The sequence below is a fragment of the Daktulosphaira vitifoliae genome, unplaced genomic scaffold, assembly GCF_025091365.1.
Source record: "Daktulosphaira vitifoliae isolate Bord-2020 unplaced genomic scaffold, ASM2509136v1 Scaffold_2, whole genome shotgun sequence".
In the NCBI taxonomy this organism is placed as follows: Eukaryota; Metazoa; Arthropoda; class Insecta; order Hemiptera; family Phylloxeridae; genus Daktulosphaira; species Daktulosphaira vitifoliae.
Window position 1 is genome coordinate 30,758,068 of NW_026099573.1, and position 14,436 is coordinate 30,772,503.

At 25.6% G+C, this 14,436-nt stretch overlaps 2 protein-coding genes across 6 annotated transcripts in view; one reads left to right on the forward strand and one right to left on the reverse strand.

Annotated features, from left to right (window-relative positions):
* Nucleotides 1–11,611, reverse strand: part of LOC126897482 (uncharacterized) — a 38,188-nt gene extending 26,577 nt beyond the window's left edge. Inside the window, exons 1-2 of one of the 5 annotated variants that reach the window (XM_050671122.1) lie at nucleotides 11,369–11,611; nucleotides 9,253–9,271 (exon numbers count right to left, since the gene is read on the reverse strand). The gene's annotated coding sequence lies outside the window, so the exon portion shown is untranslated. Of the gene's footprint in view, nucleotides 1–2,679; nucleotides 2,808–8,585; nucleotides 8,605–9,252; nucleotides 9,272–11,364 lie in introns of those variants that run through there. The other 4 variants (XM_050671119.1, XM_050671120.1, XM_050671124.1 and 1 more) reach the window with 4 other exon arrangements.
* A 1,643-nt stretch (nucleotides 11,612–13,254) lies between these two features.
* LOC126899216 (uncharacterized) overlaps nucleotides 13,255–14,436 on the forward strand; it is a 5,050-nt gene continuing 3,868 nt past the window's right edge. Inside the window, exon 1 of the mRNA XM_050673821.1 lies at nucleotides 13,255–13,497. The gene's annotated coding sequence lies outside the window, so the exon portion shown is untranslated. The remainder of the gene's footprint in view (nucleotides 13,498–14,436) is intronic.

A 14,436-nucleotide genomic window follows, 5' to 3' on the forward strand; every position in this document is an offset into this window, starting at 1 on the left:
AAAAATAAAGTAACATAAACATTATGTTTATGTTGCTTGCAAAATCAACTTTCGCTCGTTTATATAGTATTAAAAATAAATATAATAGAAGTAGATAACTTTCAGTTTTTAAAACAAACATAAAAAATATATTTTTCATTAAAAAATAAAAATAAAATATACTCGAGCCCAGTCCATTAATTATTTTTAAGGCTAACATTTACATTATTTATTTTGCTTCATCCGTTAAATGATAAAAGGTAACGCAAACCTAAATATTTTTATTTTTAATAGCAACGTAAATAATTTTTAGTGAAACGCATAAGAAAAAAAATTACCGAGGTACTGAAAATAATTTTGTCTAAAAATTTTTTTTTAATTAATTTTTATATTTACTTTTTATTTAATTATAGTTTGGTGATTTATAAATGCAAATTATTAAATTGTATTAGGCATTTGTATTTCTTTATTTATTATAATACTACATTGGTCAAAGCCGTGAGAACTGAGTAATAGTTTTGGCCTAACATACAATTTATTAAACAGATAACGATTATATTTTCGGATGTTTTCTTTGTTTTACAATCCCTACGGCTAACACATAATACATGCCTTCTTTTTTACATCATCGCGCTATACCAAACTAGTTTTCAGACAAACACAATCGACATACATAAACATTTTCCTCGGTTCATTTTTTAAATGCACTGCCCACGCACAGTAACTATATAAATACTGAACTGTAATATTTAACGGTGATTTTTATCCTTCAAATAGCCTTGTTACGTCAAAATTATGTTTTTTCTTTTGTGTTTTGATGACGCAGGACGTTAGTTTATCATTTGTTAAATTTATGCTATAGAGCAAAGAATAAACACATCGAATGAATCTATCAAATCCTCGTTTATTTATCACACTAAAGAAAATACATATAAAATAAACAAAACTATGGTGTACGACATAATAGATCACTTCCTTAGTCTAGATTGTTTGGTATTTAAATTAAATGCATTGAAAAATCGTAAAACATCATCTTTTGTTGGCATGATGTTTAAAATGCTAAATTCCTTATACAATCAAATAGATATAACGTTTTTTTTTATACGTTAGTGCTGGGATAGTACATATAAAAATAAATGATTAAATAATTATAATACTTAAGTCTTTGGCAAATACCAGAAGATAGATACTAAGAATAAAAAGGCGTTAACACCTAAAAATTTCCTTATAACTGTATAATAAATAAATCTTGAAAAAAATTCTATTGAAAAATCATCTACTTTGCGTTCAAATCTCGTCATTCTCAAGCGATGACTTTAAAGTACTTGAAATTGTAAAACATTTAATCGCATTGAATATATTTCATATTATGAATACATATTAATAGCATTAAAACGATAAAATGAATACCATTACATTATTTGTTGCAACTGAACTGGAGGTCGTCCCGGTGAAAGTATGGCAGTGATAGTAACGAGGAACCATTTTATTAATTTAATAAGAATTACATACACTAAATTCAGTTTTATAAGTCTAATGTTTATGAGAAAAATCGATGAAATTACAAAAAAAAAAACTACAAATTTGATTTTTAAAAATAATTTGAAGATAAAATTTATCTTATTATATTTATTTAAGATTAAAATTTATACGTGGTACCCTATTTGCAAGTAAAAAAATTTTAAACAGATAAAAAAATATTTTTTAAAAAATTTAAACGAATATATTTGTATTAGATTCATATCTAATTCGATTCCATTAATATATAAAAATATATTGAGACACTGTCATGCTAATAGTAATGCTCGTTAATATTTTAAGAGAGAATTTTAAAAATAGCATAACTTAGATAACGAAAATAATTCTTTTTTAAAGAAGATAAGATCATTTTTTTAAATTATAGAACATAGGATACTTGAAAGTTTTATAATTTTAAAGATATTACGTGTTACATAGTTAATCACTCTGTATAAAATTGAATTTTACTTATATACATTAAAGTTATTATTATTTTCTGTTGCAGTACAACAAAACGTGTTTTGTTGATCTTTAAATAAATACCTTAAAATATTTTATTACAATGTAGTTAAAATTTTTTCTCGAAAAATGATTACACACATAATGCAGAGAAAAATAATGAAAGTTAATAGGAATTAGGTCGCGACTATGTTAAACATAAAATATAACGGAAAGAACACCTTAGATCAAAGATTAATCTAGTTTAAAGTTAACGGACTTTTTCATAACGATGAATAAAAAGAAGAAAAAATATAGAGAGTGGTCTTGAAACATTTTTTTCTACGGTTATAAAATATTTATACTTTGTATTTGCGTGCTAAAATTTATTAAACGTTGTGACTCCTACATGTGTTAATGTATTTTTAAACAATTAATATAAGCACTGTGTAATTCAAAATATTGTTATTATCTATTAGTAAAAACCGTATAATATTTAATAATATCTTAGATAGTCAAAGTTTGATTTATAAATATATGTTAAATTATTTTCTGTGTTTTAATTGATATTTTATAATACTTGTACCTCCTTTTAAGGAGAAAAATCTTTACTTAGGTGAATTTTTTAATCATAAACATGTAATGATTTTGTATAGTTTTAACAAAACAATAGTAACAATAAATGTAGTAAAGAAGTTTATAAATTAAAAAATTATATATATTGTATTTATAATCATTATTTACCATAAGTATGGATAACCGTTAAACAACAGCCCGTATATATCCTTTATGAAATAAGCAAATATTATTGAATCAAGTAACAACAAGTTATTTTTTCAAATTCAAAAACTGACTAACTACTTTCTTCTTCAAAACAGACTGAAACTGTTTCAAAAATGTAATCGATAATGAAAAAGTCGTCAGATTAGAATCTAAACAAAATGAAAAATGTTTTAAAAGTTATATTATCAAAAATAATTATCTATACAAGATCCTGAAAATTATATTATTGAATAACATAAATAAAATATCGACAATTCCAATTTTATAACGAAACTATTGCAGAACTGAATACTTCGAATTTATTTATTTAGGTTTTAAAAATGACGTTGATGTTTGGCCTTAAAATTCTATCAGTGAAGTGATAACATTTTTATAAAAAAATGATCTTAACTTTTACATAATTGTGATAAAAAATTATATGAACACATTATCTTTTCAACAAACATGGCCAGTTCTTTCTCTACATACATGGAAAATTAGGACAAATTATTTTAAATGGATAACTGAAAATAAATATAAATATTAATTATTGTCTATGTTTTATTTTCACTACTCGATAGCTATACTGCCGTGCTAAGCAAAAACAGGATAACTCCAAAATTAAAAAAAAATTTTTTTTTGTTTCTATAGGTAAATTTAATGGTTTTACACCGATTTTTGATGTAAAAGTAGCATATTTCCCATTAAAACCCATCTAAAATTGAAATATAAAATAAGAAAATATACGGTAAGTTCAATATATTTGATGTTTTGTAAGCGAAAACACGGTAAATCCAAATACTAAGCAAAAACTTGGTATATCACATAAAAAATAATGGAGTTACCATATTTGACTTATGTTCATACATTGGGAAAAAAGGGTATCTTGATTTACTGTTAAAAATATTTTTTTGTGTTCCTGAAAAATCATGTTGAATGGAGTTATCCTGTTTTCGCTTAGCACGGCAGTATATTGATATGTTTGCAAACCAATAGATGTAAAAAAAAAAAAACTTATCAAGTGACAGGTTTTGTAGTGTACTGATTTTAATAAGAAAAAATACGTATTTTTCCTAAGGCGCTTAAGTATCACAATTTTGACCGTCAAGTATATTTCTAGAAAAAAAAGAAAAAATCTATAAGATATTATTGGAATTTAATAAATTATGATATAATTGTTAATTGCTGTAGTGCTACCTGAAAATCAAAACCACTATCCAGAAGTCATTAGTAGAAAAAACAATAAACTAATAACGGTACTACAATGAATATTACTATAACATATGATTCATATATTTTAACTAATTTTTGTACTTTTACAAGTGATTATTTATGTTTTTGTAAGTCAACAAAACACACTTCTATACATTACACCCTCACGAATTGGCAAATTTGAATGTAAGAATGAACAAAAAATCGTTTTATTTTGACGTATATTTTTTACAAGTTGAGTCTGTACCTAATAATTTATAATTTCACTTTGTGTCTTTACTAGAAATATCACTCAATGGATCTTATACGTAACATTTATTAGCACAATTAATAAATATGCAACTAAGAATACCCTCGAGTTTTAAATGAAATCATCTAACGGACGCGACTAATTATTTGTTAACCTCAGCCCACACAAAACGGTAGCGAATAATTGTACCAATTTTTTAGACTCTACAAAAACAAAGTTGAGGAGCATTGAGCATCTTTAAGAACAATTATAATCATATAAATACAATAAAATAATGTTACCTATTATAATTATGTCGAAGGTCATAGTGTAACTAAAATGTTTTTAAACGATGTTGTTATTTTTTACAGAGGAATTAAAATTGAAGATTCCATTACAAAATTCGTTTAAAATATTTGTTTGAATTAAAATGTACAACACAAAGGATTACTAAGATAATGTATAGAATTTTGAGTGAATGGAACCGAAATTGATTTTTTAAATAAAATATTAAACATTTTGATAATATATTAATATACGATCTGATACTAAATATATGTTTAAATATTATGAATTAATAAGATGAGATTTTTAATTACTATAACAAAAACCTTGGTAAAATCAACAAATAAAATGGTGAAACCAACAATTTTATTGTTACTATACAGCCGCCAATAATTATTGATAGACTAAACTAAATTATTGTTATTTAGGTTACTCCATCATAGTGACAAACATTTCATTAACCTGATCATGAAATTTTTGTTAATTCGACAAGATTAAATTTCATTTGATAATCCAAAAAGTTCATTTGTCAGCCTGATTAAATTATTTGTTATTAGGACTTATCATCTTAACAATCTAATAATTGACGTCATTATAATTAACAAACCAATTTATCAGTTAATGATATTTATTTTAATTTAAAATATAAGATTCTCTATACTTAATTTCGTCAATAAATGTGAAGTGTAAAATAAAAATTGATTCACGATACATATGAGGTAGCAGAAATCAAATTTAATTAAGTATAAATATTAGTATAAATTAAACGATAAAATATTAGTAAAAAAAAAAATAAATTTAAGTTTAAACTAATAATAAATACAAATACATCTAAAAAAACCATACTAAATACTTTTTTTTATGGATTCATAACAAAAATTTTTTAATAGATACGTTTATGTAACTGAAAAATTAAACATACAACACTGTATATATATAATAATAATAATAATAATAATAATAATAATAGTTACAAAATTCAATCTATTTACTGAATAAATAAATACTACAAGCATAGAATAATCAATGTAATCACATAGAAATAGTATAAGAGTGAACCAGATCTGACAATTTTTTATTCAATAATAATTTTGTTGAAACTTTTTTTTTTTTAATAATTGTTGCCTTCTAAGACTGTTAAAAGCATATTTTTTATTGTTTATTTTACTTTATCTCTTCATAAATAATACTTTTTAATGAGGTTAACATGAAATATATTAGTATTAAAATCGATACGTCCTAAATATTAGATACTTGTATAATGTAAAATAAATATATAGAAATATATTAGATTTCAATAAACATTTTTGACTTCAACATTTTAGTAAAATGGATGTTTTTTAATTGTCAAATTTGTTTGTATAAATTCCTAGAAAAATAATGATAATGTTACAATATGAGACCATAATTAACCTCCATTTTTGTTAAGGCGATCAGAATGTCCATTATTGATAATAAATTATATTATTCTCTACATCAAAGAAACATAATTCATAATACCTAAAATAAAATTGGAATTGCAATAGATAATCGGACGATGCAAAAATATAGGGCGTATTTCTTGTGTATCGTCACACGCAGTTACGTCGTATTGTCAAGGTTACTGAGGCGGAATTTTCTCCACATTAAAATTATCGCTATGTACAGAAATGCAAAGAGTACAATAATTACGATAAATTAAAGTTTTTAGATTGCAATGGATATCGTCATATTGTTATAGGCACAAAAATGTACTTATAACGATTCAGATTGTGAATAAAAACTACGAACCAAACAAATATAGGTACTGTGTACACAAATAGTGTAGTTTTAAACAGCTACACTTACAAGATGCAAAGCTTTAGCATAAATTCTCTTTAAAAAATATCTATTAAATTTAAGAGTTTAAATTTAATTTTGCTTAACTTTCTACGTGATAAAATTTAATTTTAAAATCTTTAACAAGTTTTTTGTGTGATTTATTTGTTAGAATTCAATAATATGAATCAACAAAACAAACCTCGAAAATTGTATAAAATATATTTTCAACAAATGGTTAGCATTTTGGATGTTCTAAACATGAGGTAATGAGGTCATTTCCGAATATCATTTAAACAACAAAAAAGCATAATGAATTGACAATAACCGTTATGGGTATTTAAAAAATCACCGTAATAACAATTAGTGAGAACTCATGTAAATTTATTTTATTGTTATTGCACTACTGATGATGCGTATAACTTAATATGCTCGTTAAGATTAACTATTGGCTTGCAAGAATCGTGTTACGTCCTTAAAAAGTTACAAAAATAATAAATGGATTTCAAAATGAATGCATACATTGTTTTTTAAAAACTAATTATAAAATATGAGTGCTAACAACGTAATGATTATTGTTTGCTTTCAGTAGTCATTTTTATCAAATGTAATGTTCACTATAAATATTTATAACAATTGGGACTTACATTAAAAAAAAAAAAGGTTTGAAGGTAAAAACTTTAAAATATTCATTATAATAAGCATAGTATAGTAGAATTACAATATTTAATAATAATTAAGTTACACTTAATAATTCCACGCTAAGATTTGGTAATAATAATAGTTGTCGCAGAACTAGCACTTTTTCACGATGGTATTCTAAAATTTATGAATTTGTATTGTCAAACAATATTAAACTCAGATGTAAATAAAAGTTCAATGTTCAACAGTTTTCTACGTTCAATAAACGCACAAAAAGAAGCAAAAAAATATGTTTGCAAACATGGACAATGAAACGCAATACATTATACTACAGTTTACGCCTTGTTGTTGAAAATATTTTTAGTTTCAAGGTTATTAAAATAAATCGTGTTCAGTAAACAACCATTGGTTGTAACCAGTTATATCACAGTAATTTGGCAAGATTAAAAAAAATTCAAAATAATTAACACGCAGCCTTTACATTTGTTAAAAAATTGCAATCATAATAACACTACAGATATCATATTTTCATAGAACTCTTTCGTTAGTTCCCTTTTTTTAAATTTTAGTGTTATCACGTAGACAGCCAGCTGAAAACATACTATTGGCATTTCACAACATTATAGCAGCTTACGATAAAACACGAATTATGATACATAATTAATTATTAATTGTCAATAAAAGAAAAGAAATTACATAAAATCAAATGACTTTAAGCTATTATTTGCCTTTTAGAAATACATCATAAAATTGAAATAAAGTAGTAACGCATATTTGTACTGGTTATAATCTTTAATACGGAAAAATAAATAATTTAAAAACAATAAATAAAATCTAGTTCGTGTTGAAGTAATAGGAGGAGTCCGTGCTTTTTAGCATAAAATAAAATTATAGTTACATTGTTTTATCACACCTAACATCAATAATATTATGACTCATAAAAAAGCATTGAGTTTAAAGAAAACATTGCAAATAAATAAGATTGTAGAAAGATGGTTAGTATAATTATTTTATTTTAATCATTAAAAAATATTTAAAAAAAAATAATTTATCACTTTCCCAGGAAAAATATAATAATTTGTAGTATAATTCCTACTAATAACTCAAAAGAAGTTCTACTGCAAAAATGGTTAAAAGTTCATTTCCAAAAATATTCTATTTTTTTTTCATCGAAATCAAGCAGTTAAATTTTATTACCTTATTTTAAGTAATATTTAATGATTAACTTTATTTTATCAAAAGTTAAATTATATGTTTATATTAAAGTTAATGATAATTAAATATTTAGATGTATAATCTGTCACCAAAAGGTTGTATGTCAAGTAACCATTCTTTAAACTGAAAAACATGATTTCATGCATTTTCTATTCATATAAACGGTTCATTAAGTCAGAAATTTTAAACATATTTTTAAATTTAAAATCATTTAATGACATAAAACAGTTATTTGTTTGTGTAAAAATCACAGCAAACATTTTAATGATAAATTATTTTTATTTTTTTATTTTTCTAGAAAAATATCACGTATTTATATTATTTACATAAATTTAATATTAATTATATTAATAATAATTTATATTATTATTCAGTTAAATACTATTTATATTACGCTTGTTTACACATACTTCTACATACAATCTTAGAGATGCAAATCCTATTCATTAAGTGTATATTAATTGTTTAATTGAGATAAAAGTTGTGTTGATAAGTACAGTGTACTTACTACCAATAATTAATGCTGCAACTCGCACGTGTTTAAGTTGTTCAAACTAAATGTACTCAATAGAATGGAGTTCATGTTGAGAAAGTAAAAGCATTACCCGTTCCTACATTACGTTATGCCAAAGTGGAAATCGGTTACCTCGAGAACCCCTTCTCTCTTTTGTCCCTCTTTAACAACAGCTAACTTCTATAAAAAATATATTATATATATATATCCTATATAATAATCGGAACTAAGTTGGTTACATAAACTGCCATCCACTGCCGTGTACAAATGATTTGCGCCAAATTATCTATTTGGTTACTTAACCAAATCGTATTCTATGGCAGTGATTTCCATATAACATGACAAACGTAACGGTTTCAAATGAATAGACTGCTAATGTATTTATTTGGTCCGGTAGTCAAAAATTACCGATGATAAAAATAAATTAACAATTCCGTTGCATTTATCACTCAAGTTAAATATTATCAGTTGTAACATTCTTCCTAGCAAATAGTAGGCACGTGCTATAATTTTAAAGTTTACATACTTCTATCGGTATATAATTCCTTTCGTAAATGTTTGTATAAGAATCACAACTCAGTTCAGTATACTGTTTAATAACGTGCTTTATTAAAAAATGAGATGAACTTCATTGTAAAGACTTTAAGTTTGAATTATTTACCATATTCACATCATAGAACCTTAAAATGAAGTCTCTATTAATAATCTAAATATAAAATTTTTAACTTTAATGAAAAAAAAAATAAATAAATAAACACATCATGGTAAAATTAATACCTTCTCAGCTTCGCATCGAAGCTAAAAAAATTAATTAACGTGATTTATTAATCATTCAGTAGAAATAATTAACTTATTTATAATAAGTTTATAATATAAGTATTATAATTTAATTTTTATGTACTTCAGAGTTAGAGAAGATATTTTATTAAGTTCCAATTTGTGGTGGTTAATTTAAAAACATATCGATAGGTAAAAAGCAAAAAGGGTTAAACGACATGATGTATACTATGATATACCCGACAAGTAAAGTTTCCGATCACATTAGCGTTAGTTGCTCCGATTATTTAGTAATGAGATAGTAACTTTTAATTTTTAGTATAAGTCAATGTTTTTGTTTTTCTGAAAAATAGTTAAATTGTCGCTTATTTTTTTTTTTTGTCTTTTGCTCGTTGATATATGTATCATTTTTTCGTAGTTCCTATTAAAAATAATTTAAAAGCTTGAAATTATTGTAAGATATTTAATGTAAACGTAAAAATTACTATAACATTTTAATGGTTGAGTTTTAAAGAGTAATTGTTATACATAAATCATCTATTTGAACACAATAATACGGCAGGGAAAAAATTATAATTTCCACGTTCAACGTACCCCACAGAGGTCTCGCAATTAACAATTGAATCGTAAATTTTAATTTGGTTTAAGGTACTTAAATAGTTATGGATTATTTTTCATTTTTTAAGGAAGACCATTTTATAGTAAATATTTCGTCCTTTTAAAATGATTTCACGTAATGGTTATAAATCTTTAACTTATAACTACTATCACTGTTATTCAACGATAGGTTTACTAACGATGAATCATTAGCATCAAAATACTTTATCACAGTAAAGTGTGATATAATTAAAACATGATTAACGTTTAACAAAACATTTTCATGAGATTTGAATATACATAATATACATACAAAAATTACTTGTCTAATTTAACACAAGGCAGTGTTATAAAGTTGTTTAAAAAAAAATGTCTGTAATAATTAAATTGTGACATCAAAAGAAATGTGTATACTGTGTTTACTAGAATGTAAAATAATTCCTATTCCCCAACTAAAAACTACTAAAAACACTGAAAACTTTTGACATACCACTTGGGAATCCAATAAGTTAAGGAAAACCGACGACCTGTCATCATCTAAAATGTGTCTTTTGTCATGAGAGAAATAATGTGTTTTTTATTTTGGCCCACACGTGGTTTGCAGTAGAAAGTTATTTATTTGCTTTTTTATTCTTTGTTACGCAGCCGGTACCCACTGGAACGTATAGTATTCAAAATAATTTAATATATGCGATGAGTATGTGGTATCCTGCAACACGGACGTGGCAGACCGGAACCATACCTTACTGATTAATATATAATATATATTAATCAGAAAGTAAGGTATATTAATATATTATGTTAATAAAAAAACATAACGAATTTATGTGATCAAGTAATGCTCTATGATTTACACCTTAATGAATTTCTTAGATTAAAAACTGTTACTTTTACAAGTATATTTTTTTTCTTTTAAGAATGGTTATAATAATCTTAGAAGTTTAATAGCATTTATATTTATTTTGAATGAACCTATTAAGTTTGAATTCATCCGAAAAATAAAACGACAAGTTTAATGATGTATATAACCTGTATACATTACAAACGATCGACTTTGGGGGTCCTAAATTTTATTTAACCTTTTGGAAGTGATTAAGAAACCCCATCGTATTCTGCCCACCTGACCTCCCGCACTGCACAACTGAAAACAGCATATGGTTTCGGAACGTAATCTCACCGGCATCCCACGGAGATAATGTTTCCGGAAACATGCGTAAGAGATTGGTCATCGGTTTCGGAAGGTATTAGGGGAAGTTCAAAGTATTTCAATTATTTAAGTCTACAGTATGACACCCAAAACATAAACAAAAGCTGTGCTTTAAAAGCTTTGTTTAGAAAATTATTTGCCGACTTGTAACATGGATCGACTTAAAAAAAAGAAATAAAAACAAAAACTGACCTACCGATAATAGCTGAATCTTTGATATCACTTTTGAATGTAAATTTGACTTTAAAAGGAAAATCACAGAAACACACCAAAGTTGTAATTAATATTTAATAAATAAAAATATGAAAAATGAAGATGGAACCAGATAACGCATTCGTGAAAAAACTTTAATCAAAATAAATCTACTCGATACACGACGACCACAATACCAACGCCTTCCGTGATAAACCTCGCTGGCACACTGTTGCGGTGTTCTGTGGTCGTAGTGTAGTGTACTAGGCCAGCAAGCTCTCCCTCTCTCTTATTCGCCGTCTGCCATGGAAAATAATAATATTGTCTTCAGCCTAGCGAGTATACCTGTATACAATATTATACACGTATATTATATGCAAGCGGCCGTACGTAACGATACAACATAACATGAAAAAAAAAGAAAACAAAACCCGTTGTCGACGACTGGGTGGTGGGGATGGTGGCTGACACGTAACCAACAACATTGGCTGCTACACTAGCTCGCTCTTACACATCGCCGTTGACTACGGCCGCAGGCCGAAATGCCGTTGTCGACTCGGTAACACACGGTCACCTTATTTCCACTTATCATTCATCTGAATTGTTATAATAAAATAATTAACTATGATATCAAATAAAACCAAAAAGTGGTCAATTTTCTTAGTATTTCCCATGGTTAGGTAGAAATTCTATCGTAAAGCGGCAAGATGAGTACATTTACTACCCGTTCCAAATTAAGTAAAAGGGTAGACCCGGAGGCGTCGGAAGGGCAGGCGCGAACAGGTGGAAATTGGGGCAACGACCTCACAAACAAAAGGTTTTTAAGATATTATCATCGCTCAAGATAACTTAATTATTCCATTAATAGTTTTATAGAGTAATGATAACACGGATAAAGTAATCTATATAAACTGAATGTCCTAAGAAATGAATGTGCTTTAAATATTTTTAAAAATGTTCAGTTTTAATTTTATTATATGTGATAAATAACAATCCCACGTTAATTATCCCAAAGTAAAATAAAAGAGTATTTGTAAGGGTTGCAGTGAAAGTTGTGTAAGTCAATTTTTAAGTAAAATGAGTTTGACCTAAAGATAAATATTACAAATCAATACTTTCTTTGGTACCAACGATAACAACAAAATTTTACTAGGAGACATATCGTCAAAGATGATCAAGTTAATGGAAATAATTAACTCAAGTTAAGTTAAGTAAGATCAATGTCGATAAATTAACAGTTAAAAGTTAACAAATTATAAATCTGACTAGCTAAGTTAAAAGATAAGTTGAAATTTATTTTTAACTATATTTTTTAAATTTACACTTACATTCGTTATAATGAAATTAAAAATATTTCTAATGACTCTTAAAAAATCATTAACGTTGACTTAAGTCATTTTCACTGTAACCCTTCTATCATAATAAGGGGGACGAGTTAGAATGAAAATGATATATATATATATTTATTTATTTATTCATATATTACACTTATAAATCATAAAACTTGTAATCAGGATATAAATAAGGAAATAGGTAATCATGTAGCTTTTGGAATAATCCACCAATTTTTTATCATTTTAAATCTCAAAATTATGATACTGTAAAATTGCCACTACAAAAAAATTTTTTTTAATAAATATCTTTAAATTAATAAGAGTATAAAATTGTGTTTTGCTTTTGTAAATAAATTAAAACAATAAAAATTTTGTTTTTATACGGAATTGCGCAGTTAAATCATAACACCAAAATAAAATATTTTTAATAACCATGTCATGCTATAATTAAAATATTCAACAATACAATACAATTGAATACAGTTATACTGAAATGTAACAATATTCCATATATTTAAATCCTATAATATTCTATAATATAATGGTATTCAAAAATATTCCGTGCCTAGTTTAACCTATGATTTAGTACACAGTGTTTTTGAATTTCAATTTAACTTATATTTTTTTGGTTATTTGTTTATATGTTAATACTTATTTTTAACTAATTATTAGTAATATCAAAATTTAGTGGCGATGAAAAAAATCTAATTGCAGACTTGAAATCAGCGCGAAAAACTACTCAAGAAAAGAATATTTTAGCTTCGATGCGATATTTAACATTTACACTTACTATTTATAGGTATTATATCATTTATTAAAATGAATGTCTCGGATTGATCAGTATTATCTGCGTCTTCCATCTCACTAAATTCGTCAGTATCATCTAAAATAATTATATGGTTAAAATTATTATTTGATGTTATTATTTTAATTTTTTTTATTTACTAACCGTTTAAGATATCCGATAATCTAATAATGTCTTCACTGTCAGAACTTATTTCTATAATTTCGTTATTTTCAGATATTTTAGCTTCGATGCGAAGCTGAGAAGGTATTAATTTTACTATGATGTGTTTTTTTTTTTTTTTGTGTCTGTTAACACTTTTTCTCAGCTCTCACCAAACGGATTTCTTTCAACGATACGTCAAAATATCACAAATCGTATCTAGTCGAAGACATTACAATTTTTCTGAACACATTAACATAATATATAATAAAGCTATTCGGAATTTAGGATTTATAAAGAGAAATTGCTCTGAATTTAACGACCCCAATTGTTTAATTACCTTATACACAGCTCTTGTTAGATCTACACTTGAATTCGGCTCTATTATTTGGAACCCAACTCAAGCCGACCACAAAAATAAAATAGAAAAAATTCAAAGACGCTTCTTTCGAATGATAGCTCACAAAATAGGTATGGTAGGTAAATCAATCAATGATGTTGCAATCAAATGTCAAATCCCAACCTTAGAATCAAGACGTCTATTTATTGATTTAACATTTATATACAAACTATTAAATAATAAAATTATCTGCCCAGAGCTACTGGAACAAATTTGTTTTAAAATACCAGCTTATAATACCAGTGCTCGAATTGATCAAAAATAAGTAGGGGAGCTCAACTTAACAATTTGAAAACTGCGTCCCTAGCATTTTGAAGACCTTTTTTTTTTTTTTACTCATTACTTTATTTAGTATTTATTAATAAATTATATTTCATTATCATACTAATATT